We start from the raw sequence: 18,056 nt of genomic DNA, 5'->3' as shown, positions 1-18,056 counted from the left end.
GCCCTGTAATCCGCAAGTCTAGAGGAAACAAGTACATGTTGACCGTTACATGCTTGTTTACCAAGTGGGTGGAATGTCTCCCAGCCCCAAACTGCAAGGCAGAAACAACAGCTGCCCTGATGATTAACCACATCTTTTCCCATTTTGGTCTACCTCAAAGGATTGAGTCAGACAGGGGTACCCACCTCACCAGTGAAGTAATGACAAAGATGTGGGAGATACTGGGGGTCAAAAGGAAGTTACATATTGCTTACAGGCCAGCTTCTTCTGGAGCAGTGGAGAGATACAACCGAACCATTGTGAGCATATTAAAAATGTTTGTGGCAGATTCTGGGCCAAGTTGGGATATCCGATTACCTCTGGTCCTAATGGCCATCAGATCTACCCCTTCATCTGCAACTAAAATGTCACCATTTGAGTTGATGACTGGACGCAAGATGGTGCTTCCCCAGCATTTGCTCTACAGAACCCAAGAGCAAACGTTGATAAATGCCTCGACAACTCATGATTATGTGGAGAATTTAAGGAAACACCTTCAACATACTTTTGCCTATGCTCAGTGGAATCTAGAAAGATCAGCCGAGAGCATGAAGACCCACTATGATTTAAAAACTACCCGAAAGGAATATAAGGTGGGTGATCGGGTCCATCTATACAATTTCCAAAGGAACCAGGCCAAACAGCGAAAATTCTTGCCTACATGGAAGGGACCGTTTGAAATAATAGACAAGATCTCCCCTGTTGCCTATAAGATCTGCATACCCAGAGGCAGTTTGGCGGAAGGGGAAGACAAGTGGGTACATATAAATCAGCTAAAGTGTTGCCATCCCAGGCACACGCTGCAGCAACTGGAGGAGTCCTCTGCAATACCAGAGGGAGCCGCTCCAGAGTAATTCAGTTCCAACCCTAAAATATTCCACATATAGCATATACAATTCTGTGATCCTTGTATATATCTATGTTCTTGTCTCCTAATTTAAAAAAGAAAATGTATATGTTCATATCTTCTGATTCATAAAATGTATATGTTCGCCACACCATTAATAGTGGTGAAGAAATGTCTATGAATAGGTATTGCCGCTTTGCTTTATCATCCTAGGAGAGATGAAACCATGGAGACTGACCAAGGAGGACGACCGGGGACCGGGAGCAGAGACCTGAGGTGCCCGGGGTACCGCCCAATCCTCCCATCAGGACCAGCAAGGAGAACTGATTGATCGACTGGAGGGAGGAAAAGATGCTGAACTGTGCCACCTATGGAATTGGAAGAAGAGGAGGCGAACATCCCAGATCTTGCGAGTTCCATCAGTGAAAGGACAGAATGGCCATCGCAAGAGGGGGGGCTTGTGGGATGTTTTTACCCATGCATCCAAGCCCTACCATAAAACTGGGCAGAACTGGCATGGAAAACATCATGATGGCCAGAACTCCCCAGAGAGTGCACAGGGAAAACATGAAGAATAGGCTGCCACCCATTTTTGCCTATGTTGCGAGCACAGGAGGGCACTGCCTAAAACCACCATTGGGCTACACACACAGTAGCCTGAAACCATTGGGAATGGCAATGCTGATTGCCAAAAGCAACCCAGAACTGTGGGGAATTCATTTTCTTAATCCCAAAAATGGTTGCATTACCAGTACTCACCACTATCAGAAAGCCGGCGTTTTAAAACCACCAGACTTTTGTGTAAAACTGAACAAATGAAACAAAACCAGGCCAAGGAAAGACTTGCTAAGAGGTGGATACAATGTAAAACTATATTTTGAAATGACTTGAAGGAAGTAATTATTTAATGCATAGGTAAAAATTGTCAGTTTGATTTGAATGTAGAAAACTGGGAACAAAAAGTGACATTTAGCTGAAACCTGGCTTAATGAAACTGAATTCTGCCTGACAACTACCCCCGACAGGAGTTGAAACTGGATGCTCAGCCACTCTGCCCCTGGCCAAAAGGGGTTAACACCTCTCTGATTAGATTAGGGGTGGAGCAGCTGGGGACTACAGGGAGTTGAACAAAGGCCTGTCCTGGACTCAGGCAAATGTTATATTGGGGGCGTCGTAAAATAGCTTCCTCTTGGGAGAAACTGGGGGGCAGCTGTGCCTCTGTGAACAAGCTGGCTTGGGGGAAGTGGATAAACCAGTTATTCCACCCTGTGATGTGGGAAGCCACACCCCTGTTTAACCAGAGCATAATTTTAAAAAGATAGATAACTCATAGTGCGGACTTGTCAGAATTATATAAGTAATATCATTATTTTTGTGATTTTTCTGTGAACATTTTAAGAGGCGTTAGTACCCTGTGGTGTATTCTGGGGGGTTGCTAGCAGAAAATAGGGTCTCACTCCAAATGTATGCATGTTAAAAATCTGACACTTTATCATCTGTAACCCATATCCCTGGTGCACATTTGTGTAAAATCTGGAAAGGTTTAGAGGTCGTTATCTGGATGAAAAGGGGAGAATTCTGTCATCAGTGGACATGACATCGTACAAAGACAGGGATCGGATGGTTTGGTGCTACAGAAAATATGTTAACTGGACCTATAATATTAGAAAAATGGTACACAGATAAATATGTATTTGGGTTAGAAATAGATTTGTGTGCAATCTGACAAGGGGAGGTTCCTCTGACCATAAAACCTACAGCATCACTCTGACTCACATTTCCTTCCCCCAATCAAGGGAGAGAGGAGGAATTGGCCAATGATAAGTGAGAGGGGCAGGTTTAGTTATGACCAACGCACACACCCACTTTCCAAAACACATAAAAAGAGACTGCTGGGACAGGTAGAGGCATTCAATTCCATTTGCTGCGGAGCATGCTGACCGACGACTTCACATCCAGAGATCCAGACTTCAAATCCATCAATCTCCAGAACCTGTAGCAGAAATTGACTCCAGAATTTGTAGCAGAGAGGCCTGAATCCACCAGCTGAATCCTCTTCAACAGGCCTCAAAACCAACCAAACTATTCAACAGCCGGGCGAGCTGTTTGAATTTTGCCGAGAATTTTTGCAAGAACCTGTAGCAGTACCCAGAAAGCAGTGTTACATCCAGAATCCAGAGAGGCGAGACCAGCAGAGCAGAGCTGACCCAGATCGCTGTGAGCAGAACCGGTGCCTGATTGACCCGCCGAGCAGACAGAACCGCAGCCGGACGTGTTGACCAGATCCGTGACAAGGCCTAGTTCAAATTTATATTGTGAGTACCTAGCAGAACTGTGCAGAACCAATCTCTTAGTTAAAATAATCTAATCCAAACTATTTGAACCTAAGTAGAACTGCCTCCTAGAAATCGTGTCATCTGTCATTTTTAAAGCTGTCACCTGTCATTTTGAGTTTACTTTAAATCCGAAAAACTACCTTTATTTAATTGTCCGTATCTCTGGAACCGTTTGGGCTAAGAACGAAATTTAACTTACATCTGAAAGCTTGGAATCTAGGCTTTCCAACAAGCCTAGGACCGACTTCCTACTCCTTATACTTTTTCCGCAATCACGATTTACGCACTCGTGAAATGTACCGCGATTTGCGATTTTGGCTCAATTTCTCCACTTGTCAAAATAGCAGCCCCATTCTTTCTTTTGTTTAAATCTGTTGCAACTTGGTAATAACTCATAGAGCATTGCTAAAGTGAGCCTGAACTAATACCAACACGCATCTCCCACTCACCCTGAATCTCTAGAGGGAATTAAAATCAGTTGACACATTTTCCCATCCATTGCCATCACATTTAAAAAGCATTTTGGGCCTGTGTTTCAAACTCCTACCTGTTTCCTCTAAGCTTGCTGGGGGGGGACTGAATTTCGTATTGCATTTGATTGCATTCCTGAGAACTGTGTGCTCCTCTTTCCATCTCCTTCCATTTCTTACATTGCATAGGGGAGGGGGGTGAATTGCCAGAGAAAAAGTGATTATCTTATCTTTTGCTAAAATCATATCAAGTATTTCTGTACTGCATTTTATTCCTCATTGCTTTTCCCTTGAAATCATAAAAGTATTTTTTCTACTTTATCCATCCTATACTAACTCCTTATTGATTGTAAAGAAGTGTGCTAGTGCCAGATTACCCATTGTTGATCAACATCATATGTCTAAGTGTACTATCAGATATTAATTTATTATAAAGTGTGATATATATATATTGTTTAAATTCTCAAATAAACCTTTTAATTTGCAAAACAAACCTACTTCTTGGCTCAGTGGGGTCAGGGGGATTTTAAAAGGGGGGTGTTATACAAGGGTGGTCATCCAGAGTACTGAACTAGACATAAAAATACATTAATACGTGTTTTCCTCAGCATCCCAGACTAGGCATTGACTTGGCTGTAGTGTTGATTGAATATCGCTTACAAACGTGCATGTAATAGATGGGATCACAAAGATTAACTCTGAATCCAAATAACAGAACCAACTCAGAAAGATGGCAAGGTACTGTTTTTTTAACAATTATCTAAAACAGGGAGTTACAACGAACATCAACGGGCATACGCTCGATTTCTCTCAGCGATCTTTTCACACAATATACACTGTATACTAAAAATACATCAGAGGTGACGTCATACTACGTGGCAAATAATGAAAAACCTACTAGGGATCGGGATAGACTTAAAGGGAACATCTAAGTGTACTACCTGTAGGGACTAGGATTTTAATTTGCTGCCCACTGTCAGGTGGACTACATATGCATACCTATAAAACATGTCATCTTCAAAAACATTAGGTATACAGTTTCTTATTGGTTTCTCAAATGATAAGGTCCTTTATTTTATGGACCTCTACAATTGCTTGGCACACTTGTAACATGTCTGGAACATTCTGTTCACTTAGCAGCACATAAGCCCAGACCCAGGTGCAAGGAGGTGGGACTGACTGTACCTCCCCACCCAATTAGCCCAACATCTCTCATCGCCCATGCCTTCTGCCATGAAGATTGTCTTTGAATTTGGCCTTCCAAAGTATTCTTGTCTCTGAAAATACACGGGAGTGCAGGCACTCACTATCGTTGTTCTAGGACTCTGAGTTCAAACTCTAGTTTCACTCTTGCCTCACGTGACAGGAGACCACAATTTGGTAAATTTTGCAGCTTTTAAATGTCTAAAATGAATTAAAATTGGCAGTCTTGGAAGTCTTTCTTTGCACCGTAACAAGAGATGATTCATCCTTTGTACGTTTGCTCCTTTCCAGAATAGATAGCTAACCTTGGCTGCTTCAATCTTGCCTTCAGGCCAGACAGCCTCACCATGCAGCTCCATGATTCAACTTATTCTTGCTGCAACATAGTTTTTCTCTTCCTTCTTCATGGGTCCTGGTTTACATGATACTGTCCTGGCATTTGTGATACTGATGTCCAGCTTTTATACAGTGGCGGCTTTGCCTGCATTCTATTCCCTACATATAGCCAGCTTCTATGATGACTTAGTCTACTTGCGTTTCAGCATCTGTACAATTATTGAACGTGCAATCTTCATTTTCGTATTTAAAAGTTCACTTGATTCTTTACTCAGTCATTAGTTTCTGTATGATCCATACATCCTCTTCAGCCAGTATCCAGAGACGTCGTCATGCTCTCTTATGACGTCATAGTATCTTTATTATATTCCTTCAGGGAGTTCCTCGCGCAAATTGTCGTCCCTTCGGGGATACAGTCAATAGGGTTGCCTCAATGGGTATCTTCTTTCAAGCATAGGTTGTGGTATTGGCACAACTGCTGGTGTCAAACACAGCACAATCTCAGGCTTCCAAAATATGGGAGGTAGGAGGACGGGGTTTCCTGAAGAGGCATGCAGCTGCTCCTCTATAAATCTCACATCCCATGTAACTGTATTTACAGATTAGCCAACAGTTTCACATCATCTTCAAAGCTTTGTAAGTGCATTCAAACACATTACCAAACTTGGATTATTGTGATCGTTAGACCACGACTGTATACTGATACACATATCAACCAGAAGACTTCCCTTGTGATATCAGTCAAATGTTCTACATATTGGCTCAAATATCACACATAATGCTCTTTCATTCTGGAGCAGGAGGCCAAGACATGTCTGGCAGACTCTATCTGTTGCTTTTGAACATTCAAATTGCAATGTCTAGTTATGCAATACATTGGTTAAAAAAACAAAAATAATAATAATTGTTGATATAGTCAGACTTATAGTTGTAGCCTTAGTGTTTGTGTTGATTTGTTATGCCTAGTGCCACTTAGGTGAACTATTCCAGATAGGTTTATCATTGTTCTACTGGACCTCAAACGTTATGGTGAATAAGAACAAAAGGCACGCTGTTATTCAATCATTAAAGACTGAGTTGTGAAGTTGAGACAATCCCTGATTAAACAAACCAGTTGACTAGCACCCAGAATGGAGAACTCTGCTTTATAACAACGTGCATATTACATCTGAGACCGGCAGCCATTTTTCAATAGTTGTGTCCACTTACTAAGCGATTTGTATTGGACGATTATTCGGTGTTATTCTGCGCTAATGAAGAGCTGGCCTATCAGGCTAGTGTGGGAACATTTTGGGCATAAGCGGATTACTTTGAAGATTAACATAAGTGTGCAGTTTTGTGTTTGTAAACAATATTAGCAACCTGACATGCTTTAAAATTCCCAATTGCGAACAAATATTTCCCAAAAATGTGTCCCACAAATACTTCTCATTGTGTTGTAAAAATTCATGAATTTCTATGACCGAATCGCAGCCAGGCGCTGATGGCCTCTGGGATGTGACTGACATGATGCCTTTTCTTGGTGCTGGCAGAGTCCTGGATAGATTGCATCCTTCACACGAGCGCGGCAGGCTAGTTCACACACACAAGTGCGTGGCCATATTCCAAAATGGAGCCTGTGATGTCGTTGGGTCCTCATACCTGCTCAGGCAAGAGTAGAAAAGGCGATCTCTTCTGCAGTGCTCTCGGTTGGGAAGAAATGGAGCTTACTACAGCGCCCTCTCGACAGGTTGACAGTTCACGTTTTACCAGCTTTCAAGGGTGCGAGATTTCAGGCCATGCTTCCTTAGACCACCGGTCCTGTCTTTCATCAACGACCTCAGTCTTTTGAGAGCATGGTGTTGACGGCAGGTCTCAGTAGCACCACTATAGGGCATGCGCACTGTGGCCTAATGGCTAAGCTTGTAGAAACAAGAAGTGTGGACAAGGCGGGCAAGTGGGCTAATGGTCGTGAGAGAACCTATGAGCCCTCAGGATCACCACACAAAACGATGGCACACCGGACGAGGGGGCAGCGAGGCACACCGGACGAGGGGGCAGCGAGGCACACCGGACGAGGGGGCAACGAAGCACCCTAATGTCCTGAACTCCTTCTTATAGGATCTAGACTATTCAGAAGAGGGATGTGGTCAGCGATACCAAGCGTAGTGAAGAAATATGTTTGTATAAACCGCTTTACCACGAGTCACCGAGGAGGGATTCTAAACCAATCCCAGCCCTGCAAGGTATCACCCCATAATTTCACACCAACAAGTACAGAGGCCGAAAATGCCGATTTGTTTACTGTGCATTGCTATGCAATTATATGTGGATGGATGGGTTAGGGTATTAAATCATCTATGGGGATTATGGGGGGAGGCTGCGGGGGTCTCCCCTCATAATTGTGTGGAAATGTGCGAAAAGATCCCCTTGTATCAGGCCGACATCCGTCGATTCTGAATGTGATTGCTCTCCAGCAGTTCTCCCCTGATGGTTTGCGCGGGTGGCTTTGCAAGGTAGAGTTTGAAACTTGCCTAGAAGTAGTTGGGTGGTGGAGGTCCAGATTGGATTCTCTAAAATAATAGCCCTATTAAATGGCTGAAAAATATATCTGTTAATGTATGAAAAACAGTGCTGGGCAAACCCCTTCCAGACCCACCTTAAGCTCTGTGATGGTAAGCCATGGAATATTTAGCCCTTCCCACCAGCCCAGGGCAACTCCAGGAACCCTGGAACCAGGCAGGCAGCAGAACCTTCCAGCAAATCGGGTCAGGAGTTTGTGGGTCACATGCACCACACCCAGATTCCATTTATGAACCGACCTGGGATCAGTGGCCAAGCAAGCAACCTTGTGTGTTTTGCTTATCTACAGTCCACATCCAAAACCTCAGTGGTAATTGTAAATTGTAATAGGTTATTTATAACTCACTTAATACACAGAGGTTTCTAAGCGCTGACCCGGGGCTTGAACCTGTGTTGCTCAGCGGCTTCTTGCTTCCGAGGCGAGCGCATTGCCCCTGAGCTATCCTTACATGTCGATTGGATTTTGATGTAATGTGGGCTTCCATACCACAACGCCTGCCATTTTGACAGCCTCTTCTTCCCTGGTTTGACAGCCTCTTCTTCCCACCCATTCTCTTTAACATATACATCTGGGCCTTAGTGTGCCTCATCCGCTCCTTCGGCGTCAGGTGCTATTTGTACCCTGACGACACCCAGATCCTGATCTAGCTAGATCTTGATCAGACTGAGGTGTTGTCGTGCCTTCACCAGATGTTGATGAGTGCAGGCTAGAAGTACCCATATGCGTGTGCTGCTATGTTTCTAACTGCCATACAAATCAAGTTGATGCACTGCACCAAAGTGTTTGAGGCTCAAATCTGGGTTCACTAAATTTTGTGAGTTTTTAAAAGCTGTCCTTGTTAGAAAGACAATGGTGGTTAAAATCCAATTTTTTAACATACCTATTTATATAAATGTTTACGTTTTATTGTTTGAAATGTTTATGTTGTAATGTTTTGCATGTCCTTTTCCAAATAAACTTGTATTACTAAAAAATATGTGAGTTGTGGGGACATGTTGCGTATGCGGAAGGGAGCCCCAGATCTAGGCACCCTGTTCACTTGGCGAGTAACGAAGTCTGTCCTGAGAGCGAGGAGGGCTTGATGGTTGATGGAGGGCTGCGTATGACAAGCTGTGGAGCTCAATGTACAGTTTGCATGGTGTTAGTGTGTGCATGGGAGTGAGTAACTAGCTGGCCTTCGCCTGCAGTGTGTGTGAGGCATTAGGTGGACCGTAGACTGCTGATGAGGTACGTGGGTTACACAATCAATCAAGAAGCAACATACAGCGAGTAAGAACATGGCGTAGCAAACCATATAAAGGCACGACAAGGAAAAAAAGGCATACAAAATCATTCAAAGTAATAGTAAGATATGGAAATGCATAAAAAGGCAAAACAGCATGGCTGCCTTCCCCTGCTCATGGCGTCTGCAGACAACTCTCACTCCACTTTATCCTGTTGCCACTGTCAATTCCTGAGTGCGTGTATCTCTCTTTCTCTTCTCTCTCTTTCTCTCTCTTTCTCCCTCAAATAGATACATTGTACATCAAGGGCAACAATGATGAGGAGTTGGGACTATCTTGTGACTCCACCCATTACCCTAACCAAAGTGTTATGGGAGATGTGGCCTTTTTAATTCATGGAAGGGACTGCCCTGGATGAAAAATCTCAGGCTCTCACTTCACTTCCTGCAGGTGGGCTAAGAGCCGTCTACAACCTCACTCTAACGTGTTCAAGTTCTCTCTGCAGTGAAACCTGCTGGGAACTCTGGTTATCACACGGTCACATGTTTATCAAAATCCCTGACTGCAAATGGTAGCACATTCCACAGCCGTGGGACACTTATTCCTTCCCCCCACCATCAGCAGATGTGATAAATTGGTTTCTGCTCCACACGAGTACAAGTATGAGTAGGGGTGGAATGGCCTACTCAGCCCTCACACTTCTACATGCCAACACCCAACGCAATCCTAAAGATCAAACAGGCACAGTTAAAAGATATTCCTCGAGAGCCTTTTGTGGTAACATGTGCTGAGGGAAGGCTATGCTCTTAAGTGGGGTGCGTAGGTGAACCAGTAGTGACTGAAACAACACAGTATCACAGTCCAAAATGAGGGGAATGTCCAAACATGGTTCTATAAAAACATATACATACTTTAATCTAACACACCAACTGCAAAAGAACAAATAGAAAGCCACGCCAAAGAAGGAACCCAGAAGATGCAACAGACAGGAGAAAGTTGCACAATGAGCGTACTTTCAGGGGTGGTAGGTAAATTAATAGCAACACAAAGGAAATGTCTTTCATGAAACCAGGAGTGATTGTGACCTAACCAGTCTCCATGGTCCAAGTGGACCGAGGGGGCAGTTCACGGTGCTCAGTACCTGGATTCAGTTGTTGGTGGGTTGATGGAGTCAGACCCAGTGTCGAATGTGGATGCAAATGGATCAAGCTCAGTTCAGGCACATTGGATCATGCAGGCCCAGGCAGCAAGCCAGTGTTGAGCAGTGGCGAATGCGGTTGATCAGTGCGGAAGAAGGGCAGCTCTCAAGGGTGCAAGTCTGGGTGGTCCCAGGATCGCTTTGCAATTGGGTCAGGTCGAGTCAGGCTTTAGCCGCTGGGAATCTGTCGATGAGTGGCATTTCAGCGGTTCGAGTTGGTGAGCGATGGTTGTCGAAGTGGTGGTTTTGGGTACGCCGATGTGCCGGTGGATGAGGTGGTCATTCAAGGGCTAGCTCGGTTGAGCTGTGGTTGTAACCCCTTGTCAGAGTTGGCGTGGGGCTCGCCAGTGATTCGAATTGGTTCCTGGCTTCGAGCAGTCGGTTAAATGTGATTTTGTCATGATATAACCCTGAAATGTCTTTTTAACGAGCCGCAAATAAAGGTGGAAATAATATTGCAAGTCCCTTTTCAACACACCTTTTATTTACATACAGTTAGTTTCTATGGTCTCACAGTTCCATCTAGAGGTTTATACATCGTTAGTACCCGTCGTGAGGGGGGGTGGCAGCCTCTCAGCCAATTAGGAGGCTCAGAACGGGGGAATTACCAGCGGTAATGCCCCCGCTCATAGCTGCCTCACGACTGGAAGCTGCAATCTTCCCCGGGGAATGAAGAAAGTGTGGTCCCTCACCCTTCGCTTCTCCCCATACCCAGAATTCCCTCCATGCCCCCCACTCCCACTAACCCTCTTTTTAGTCCATTTCGGGAGCGGACGCGCTACGAACACTTCGGTCCCCAGCACAACCGCTCCCAATCTATGAAAGGCTGTCATAGAAAGTCCCATCTCTCCTTTCCCTGGCGGCCATTTTTTTCACTTTTTTTAATTGGTGCCATGCAAAGAGCGAAAGGACAACGTGTAGTCCCTTCTTCCATAACCATGCAGCCATTTTTTGTTTACTTTTTTCAATGGCCGCCATGGAAAGGGAAAACGGACTTTGTTTTCCCTTCCCTGGCAACCATTTTTTTACATTTACTTTTTCTGTTCCGGAACGGCAGAGAATTTTGAATCAGAAATAAAAATGCCCCGGTCTTATGGATCGGGGTATTCATGGCAATAAGCCCCTTGCAGGGGGAGCATTACCACTTCAGGTAATGCCCCAGGGCCTTTCTAACTATGAGCCCAGGAGCATTACTTGGAGTGGTAATGCCCCCCCCCCTGCTCAAAGCTTATTGCTTAAATATGATTCCATCGCTATAAAAGTTGATACAGTCGTTTATTTTCATTGACCTAACATAACAAACATTCTACCTACACCTGACCTTAAAAGTACCTAGTAATGGGCGGGTGGATACCCCTGTGGCCACCCCTTCCCGCATCGACCCCTGAATCCTTCCTTTAATCCCTGCTATGTTTTCCTTTGATAACTGTACCCTTTTCCTTTTTTTTCAATTGTATATCAAACATGCAATACTGCATTATTCCCTGCAATTCGTTATTTTTACATCGATTTGATGTTTTTACCCTCGTAATTTACGAGCAGCCACTTTGGGCCTAGAATGTTGCGTGCTTAGCTAGGGCACAATGCAACGTCGAGCTGGTTTGAAGTGCAAACAAGTTCAAAGTCATGGAGGAGCGCAAAAGCCGTTACTGACAACTTCCCTCTCGTTCAAGATGTGGTGAACACTGGGCAACCGGTTTGGTGCATTAGAACAGGAATCTTTGTCTGGTCTGGTCCTCCAGGTGCTATGAGGCCCACTCAGTGGGACTCAAGGACAGGATGGTTCTGTTCAGTGTCTCCTCTCCCAGCTCTAGGATATTCTGGTGCTGACTGGTTGTTCCTGGCCCACATAGAGGTCATTCACGATGTGCCTTGGAAACTCCTTCTTCAACCCAGACTGAGGGCTTTGGAAAATACCACTTTCCCAAAGAAAGACCAGTACGTTGTTCCAGAGCAAATTGGTAGGTCTTGAGAGGCTCCGGGAGGGGGAATTAAAGGAGAGGCTTGGTCCTCTGGTTTCCGAATCTGCCATTTGTCAGTTTCAAGCCATCTGACCAGAATACACATCATCTTCCACAGCAGAGCTGACTCACAGGAGCTGACACATCTGTGATGTCAATTGGGATGTGGCAGCCATGATCATAAGTAGTGGCATGCACCAAGACTAAACTCAGGAATAGCTTTATTAGCGTTTACCCTGCCCCCATCCTGGGTTACTTATGATCACTGTAGTTTTGGCACAGGTGGGCATATCCTAAATGCCTCCCCTGCACTGCAGAAACTTGGCTGTCACTGCGGCTGTCGAGTGGGCATTGTGTGACCTTTGAACATGCTCTACGGCACAAGTAGAGTGGGTGCTGTGGATATTGTACTGATGCAGAGGGCACACATATGCTATGCTTTTAGCGTTTAGTTGGTGAAGAAGTGGAATCTGGTTAGCAGATTACCCCTTGGGAGATGGATTTACCCCTATCATTTTATGTATTAATGTAAATCAAAAAAGTCACGGCTTTGCACCGTTGCCAAATGGCAATTGCTCACAGTAGATCTAAGCTGAAGGGATGGCATGAGGTGATTAAGTTGAAGCTCTTTTTCATAGTGTGCCTTATCCATAAACGGTATCTGACTGGATACTGTAAGGGAAGTATGGTATCACAAGTAGACACTGACACAAGAGTTGCACGTTTCAAAATCTTTATTGTTAAATTCAAGGGTCTGGCCCTATAACTAAGATTGGAGTAATTTCGACCATCGAATAAAAAAGAAACAGTCCTAGTTAGTGTTTTTCAAACAATGAAGGCCTATACTAAAAAAAAAAAACGAATGCCTGCCTTCACTCTAATGCAAACTAATGTTACATAGGGACATGTGTCTAAAAAAGGAAAAATCAGTGGTGAAACAAATTGTCAGAATGGCTATGTAAATCAGTATTAATGTTCGTCCCCATGTTGTACAGCATGGGTTTAGGTGGAACACTTGATGGATGAACACACTTTGGCTTGTGAATAGAGTTAGGCGGCTGGCTCTGCCCTCCAGAGCCTTCTTGGCCATTAAGGTCTGAGTCACAAGTTTACGGGTTTACCCTCTCAGGTTCCTCTCACCCAAGTCCAGGTCATCCTTCAAGCTTCTACAGTTTCAGAAAAACAGTTTCTAAGTACAGTATTTGATCACAGTTCAACGTAGGTGCCCCTCAATCGGGCTCAAACATCCTTTTGTATTTTGATTTTGCTGTCGAAGACTTTCGAAACTGGGAGGATTTTCGCTCTCACCTCCACATGACCACTTTGATCCTCCCTTCTTTCTTTACTTTCACTTTACATATTTTCTTTCAGTTCCAACGTCTTTTGGAAAATGTACTTGTTACTTATGACTTGCTTTTCAAATGGGTCTCCCTCAATTGGGCTTGGACCCTACTTTTACTTTCACACATAAGTCTCTCTCAGACCTTCCTTTCACTTTCATACATGGGTATCCCTCGGTCGGGCTCAGACCCTCCTTTTACTTTCGCACTTGGGTCTCCCTCGGTCGCACTCGGACCCTTCTCTTGCTTTTCACACGGGTCTCCCTCAGTCAGGTTCGGACCCTCCTTTCCTTCTCGAATTAAATTCAACAAAACAAAGTTCAACAGTTTGTGAGCTTTTCACTTAACACTCATTGTCTCTCGCTTCCCGCTACAGATTTAAAACATTTCACAGAAATTTCAATTGGGCAATCTCACTTCGCCGGACAATTCTGCTACTTTGTATTTTGTATTCACAGTTCTTGACAACAGATTCATTTTCTCTCACAGCTAATTGGCGTTCGCGTAACCTTCATCCCTCGGATACTGTTGCAAGCATTTCAATTAAAACACAGATCAGGCTTTCTTTGCTTCCCTCAACTCACAGGTCGGTCGTGTTAAGATGCTTTCTGTCTTTCTCGCCTTTGATGTAGTAGTCAAGGTTGTTACCACTGCCGCTTCTGCACCTCACCAACTCTGCTGTTCACCCGGGAGGATGGCTGGTACCCTTGTAGCACTCAGAAGACTCTTTCTCCCTTACAGCTGGGCTGTTGTGCACAATCCTCAGGGCCTTTTGAAAATAAACTTTCACAGGGGGGGGTCTCTGGCTTCCTGCTCCTTCAGATTAACCCTGTTTGTTGCTTTCCTGACCTTGGTTCGCCATAGCCTTGCAGGCACTGCTCCTTCTCGTGCACTGTCTTGTCCAAAAGTTCAACCAGAAAAGGTCTTTGGACTTCAAATCCCACAATGCAAGGTTTTTATTTTGCCCCCACTTCACCAGCTCCCCTAAAATGGCATTCTGGCAGTTTTGGAAGCTGCAAGGATGTAAAATGGAATGTTTCTTGAGGTCAGGGTCCACCACCTGCCCCTCAAAGTCCTGGGCATTCCTGCCTGGCCCAAGGGAGAAGCTATGGCTTGGGCACAGCCAGGTTAACCCAGCTGCCCCTGGTTTGGCTCCCTGGAGTCAGAGCTTCCTCGCCATACTGCACCCTCTCCTGTACTCACATGCTCAGTAATTTTGCCGTCATCCTTGCTCCAGGCCTTCCGGGGTTCCTCCAGCTGTGGTTCTTCACTCCTGGCCTCTGTGCTTCCTCCAGCTTCCCCCTCACTCAAAGTGTGTCTGTGAGCTCCATCTTTTATACTGGCTGGGAGAGTTAACGAGAATCAGGTGAGCGTGGTTGCCCAGCCCTGCCTGACTCTGTCCGTCCTTGTTAATGGGGCAAGATGGAGACTGCCCGTAGGAATTCATGGCACATTGATTCCTATGGGTAATCTTCATTGCTCCAGTCTGACTCTTCCTCACCACAGTGGTTTTGGGGAAAAAACTGTGTCCAGGAATTATGGGAGTTGTAGTATTCATGAGTGGTGATAGAAAAAGGAGGGAAAATATTATCAGGAGAAGGGGAACGATCATGTTGTTGTAAAATATGGGGTGCTGTATTTGTTCTCTTTTTCCTGGTTCTCCTACACCTCTTTTTGGTGTTGGTACCTGTAGGAATTGGGGAGGGGGCAATGGGACAAGACTTCCAATAATCTAAAAAGGTGGAGGAAAGGTCAGGTGGGTCTGTGTCAAAAATGGGGGAATACAATGTCTCTCCCGAGGGTGTTCCTCCTGCATTCCCCAAGGACCCCCTACCCAGGTGATCCTCCCTCGCTTGCACCCTCCAGGGTTGGGATCCAAGCATGATGGCCCTCCCCTGGCCACCTGAACAAACGATCCCCGGGGTCTACAAGTGAGAACATCCTCAGGTTTCTCACACTACCATGAGCCAGTGCAGGCTGGGCAAGATGACAGGACTCTGACTGCATGTTCCTGCGTTCTTACCTTGTTCAGTCAGTAAACCGATGGATGCATCCTGTATCAGATGTAGTTTCATGGTGTTGTAGGATAACACAAGTATTACTCGTAGTCTAGCCGAGATGTAATCAGGTAGGTTGCAATTGTGACCATATATTGGCAGTTTAGGTGTGTCAGCACTTTCTATAAAAGCACCATTACTTGTCACCCCATTCATGTGGGAACCAAGGGACAGTCATGAATCGAATTCCTAAATTTGGGACTGCAAGATTGGCAATTGGGCAAATGCCCACGTCATCAGGTCTGAAAACCTTAACCTAGAGAGCGCTTCTGGTGCTGATTATATTGTTTCATACAAGATCTTATTGTGCCTTGATTGTCCTTTAAACTGCAGGAAACAATGATGTAAATGACACACTCGCAGCCCTCCTACACTAGTTAGAGCTTGAGAAATCCACACCCACTGAGAAGTTAGTAGTTCTTTCTTCTGTTGGTCAGCGTTTATGTACATATAGCAGCATGGTCCAGTAGTGTTTACTGATGTTCCTGTAGAGGAGCAGGTAGACATGTTATCCTTAGCTCCCACCGCCTCACCTCTCTCTTATTGGAACAGCAGGAGAAAAGCCTTATATCGGACACTATGTATCGTTTCAATGCCAAACCGAGTGTATGAGAGATGATATGCACTCAGACAACCGTATCAAATGCACTCTCACGCTGAGAGAGCGGGAGTATCTCAGGACGCACCTATGGACATCATGCAGCGATAAGTGAAGTCTGACAAGGGTAAAGTGATGTCATGAAGGAAATATATGAAGACTCAGTGAAACAAAAATACACAAGAATAAAGATGTGACTGAACTAAAGAGAGAAACAAGTTCTTAAAAATGAAGAATTCATATATACGAAAAAAAGATAAAGTAACTTCCTGACCAATAAGTGTACTTACGCAGAAACGCAAGGTAGATGAGACATGTAGAAACTTGCTTTAGAGGAAAACTGGAAAATAAATTGTAGCTAGGATGGCCATAACGAAAAGATGGACGCTGGACTTGTATTATAATGTATGATTCTACCTCGGAGACAGACCAGGGTTGCAGAGTTAGAAGACACTGGAAGAACCGCTGTGTGTGCAAAACAAAGAGGAATCGATTGGTATAGGATTAAGGATGCTATTTCATGGAATAATTGCAAGACACTAAGGGAGTCAGAAGGATAAACTATGGACGTAAGACATATTTCTCTTAGATTAAGGGAAGAAGAACTATCTGCAAGAGCCAATTATTGGACAATTAAAAGTGTAGAAAGTCAATACAAGGTGGAGTGAGCAAGTTTCCAGATGCCAAGAGCAGCAATGACACCTGGAATAATTTAATCAAATGGCAGTAAATAGGAGGTCGAAATTGACAAATTTGCACTATCCTCACACGTGATTCAGAAGTAAAAAACAACAGCTATTTATTAATACTTGAATGAAGATAATGTTGTGCCTATACTTCCTGAAATTTCCCAGAACAGAGAACAGGCTACAAGATCAAGAACAAATGAGAAGCCTTGGCATGGGGCCTGAACAATTCAAGATGATGGATTAATTGGGAAAGCTGGGAGTAGTATGACATTACTCAAGCACCTCGGGTCCATTCTGCTTATGGGCTGCTAACAAGTCGAACGTCCAAGGTTTGGGTAGCATGCCAACCAATCAGAGGGTCTATGAAGCAGCAAACTATACAATGTTGCATGGGCCAACCCACTGCTATTTGTTTGTTATAATCAGTATTATATGTATTTAGAGGTGGTTCAAGGTGTACATAATAGATAAAGGGAAGCCAATGGTGTTATTAACCTTATGTATCCTATAAGTAGATATGTTCCCCTAACCAATCCCTCCCTTGATAGATTGTATGGTTTGCCACATAGGGTGACATCATAGGTGATGTACATTGGGGTATAAGAACTCTGTATAATCAAGTTTATGTGTGAGAGTGCGACTTCTGCCCAATGATCGCCACATTGCCCTTCTTTATGCAAGCTGTTAATAAAGTAGTATTTACCATATTCTTTGATTCTGTGTGGTTATTTGTGTCTGAGATCGTTACTGGTAATTCCATCTAGCACATGAGATGCTTGAAGGTGCTACAGCACATGCCACTCTCGGGCGATGAGAAGAGGAGTCTTTCAGAAAGTGTCCTGTGCATGTTCCACTAGTCAATCACAGGCTTGATTCTGGTGTCTGTCACCCATCCAAGAAGCCAGGAATGAGCCTTTCTCTTTCACATTGACTCCTCATGTTATAGTACCTACACCCACTTTCAGAATGCCACTGTTTCTGCTCCCTCACTAACTAGACACTAAGTCCCCAAGTTGCCACTCCTGTAATCTTTGCTATTCTTCTATTCTTCTTGGTGGCTTCAGCATGATGCATTCTGTTGAGGAGCAAGCCGCCAAGTTGCCACTACTGTAATCTGTGCTATCCTTCTTGGTGGCTGCATCATGATGGATTTTGTTGAGGGGAAAGCCCCAAAGTTTCCATTACTATAATTTGTG

The 18,056-nt window shown here is 44.4% G+C and overlaps 1 protein-coding gene across 2 annotated transcripts in view; it reads left to right on the top strand.

The window, feature by feature from the left end:
• The window catches only part of ASTN1 (astrotactin 1), a 1,300,999-nt gene that overhangs the window by 1,088,037 nt on the left and 194,906 nt on the right, over positions 1-18,056 (top strand). The window lies entirely within an intron of this gene.

This window comes from Ambystoma mexicanum, chromosome 1q, assembly GCF_040938575.1.
Source record: "Ambystoma mexicanum isolate Mex_15411 chromosome 1q, UKY_AmexF1_1, whole genome shotgun sequence".
NCBI classification, from domain to species: Eukaryota; Metazoa; Chordata; class Amphibia; order Caudata; family Ambystomatidae; genus Ambystoma; species Ambystoma mexicanum.
This window is presented reverse-complemented; position numbering and strand designations above follow the sequence as displayed.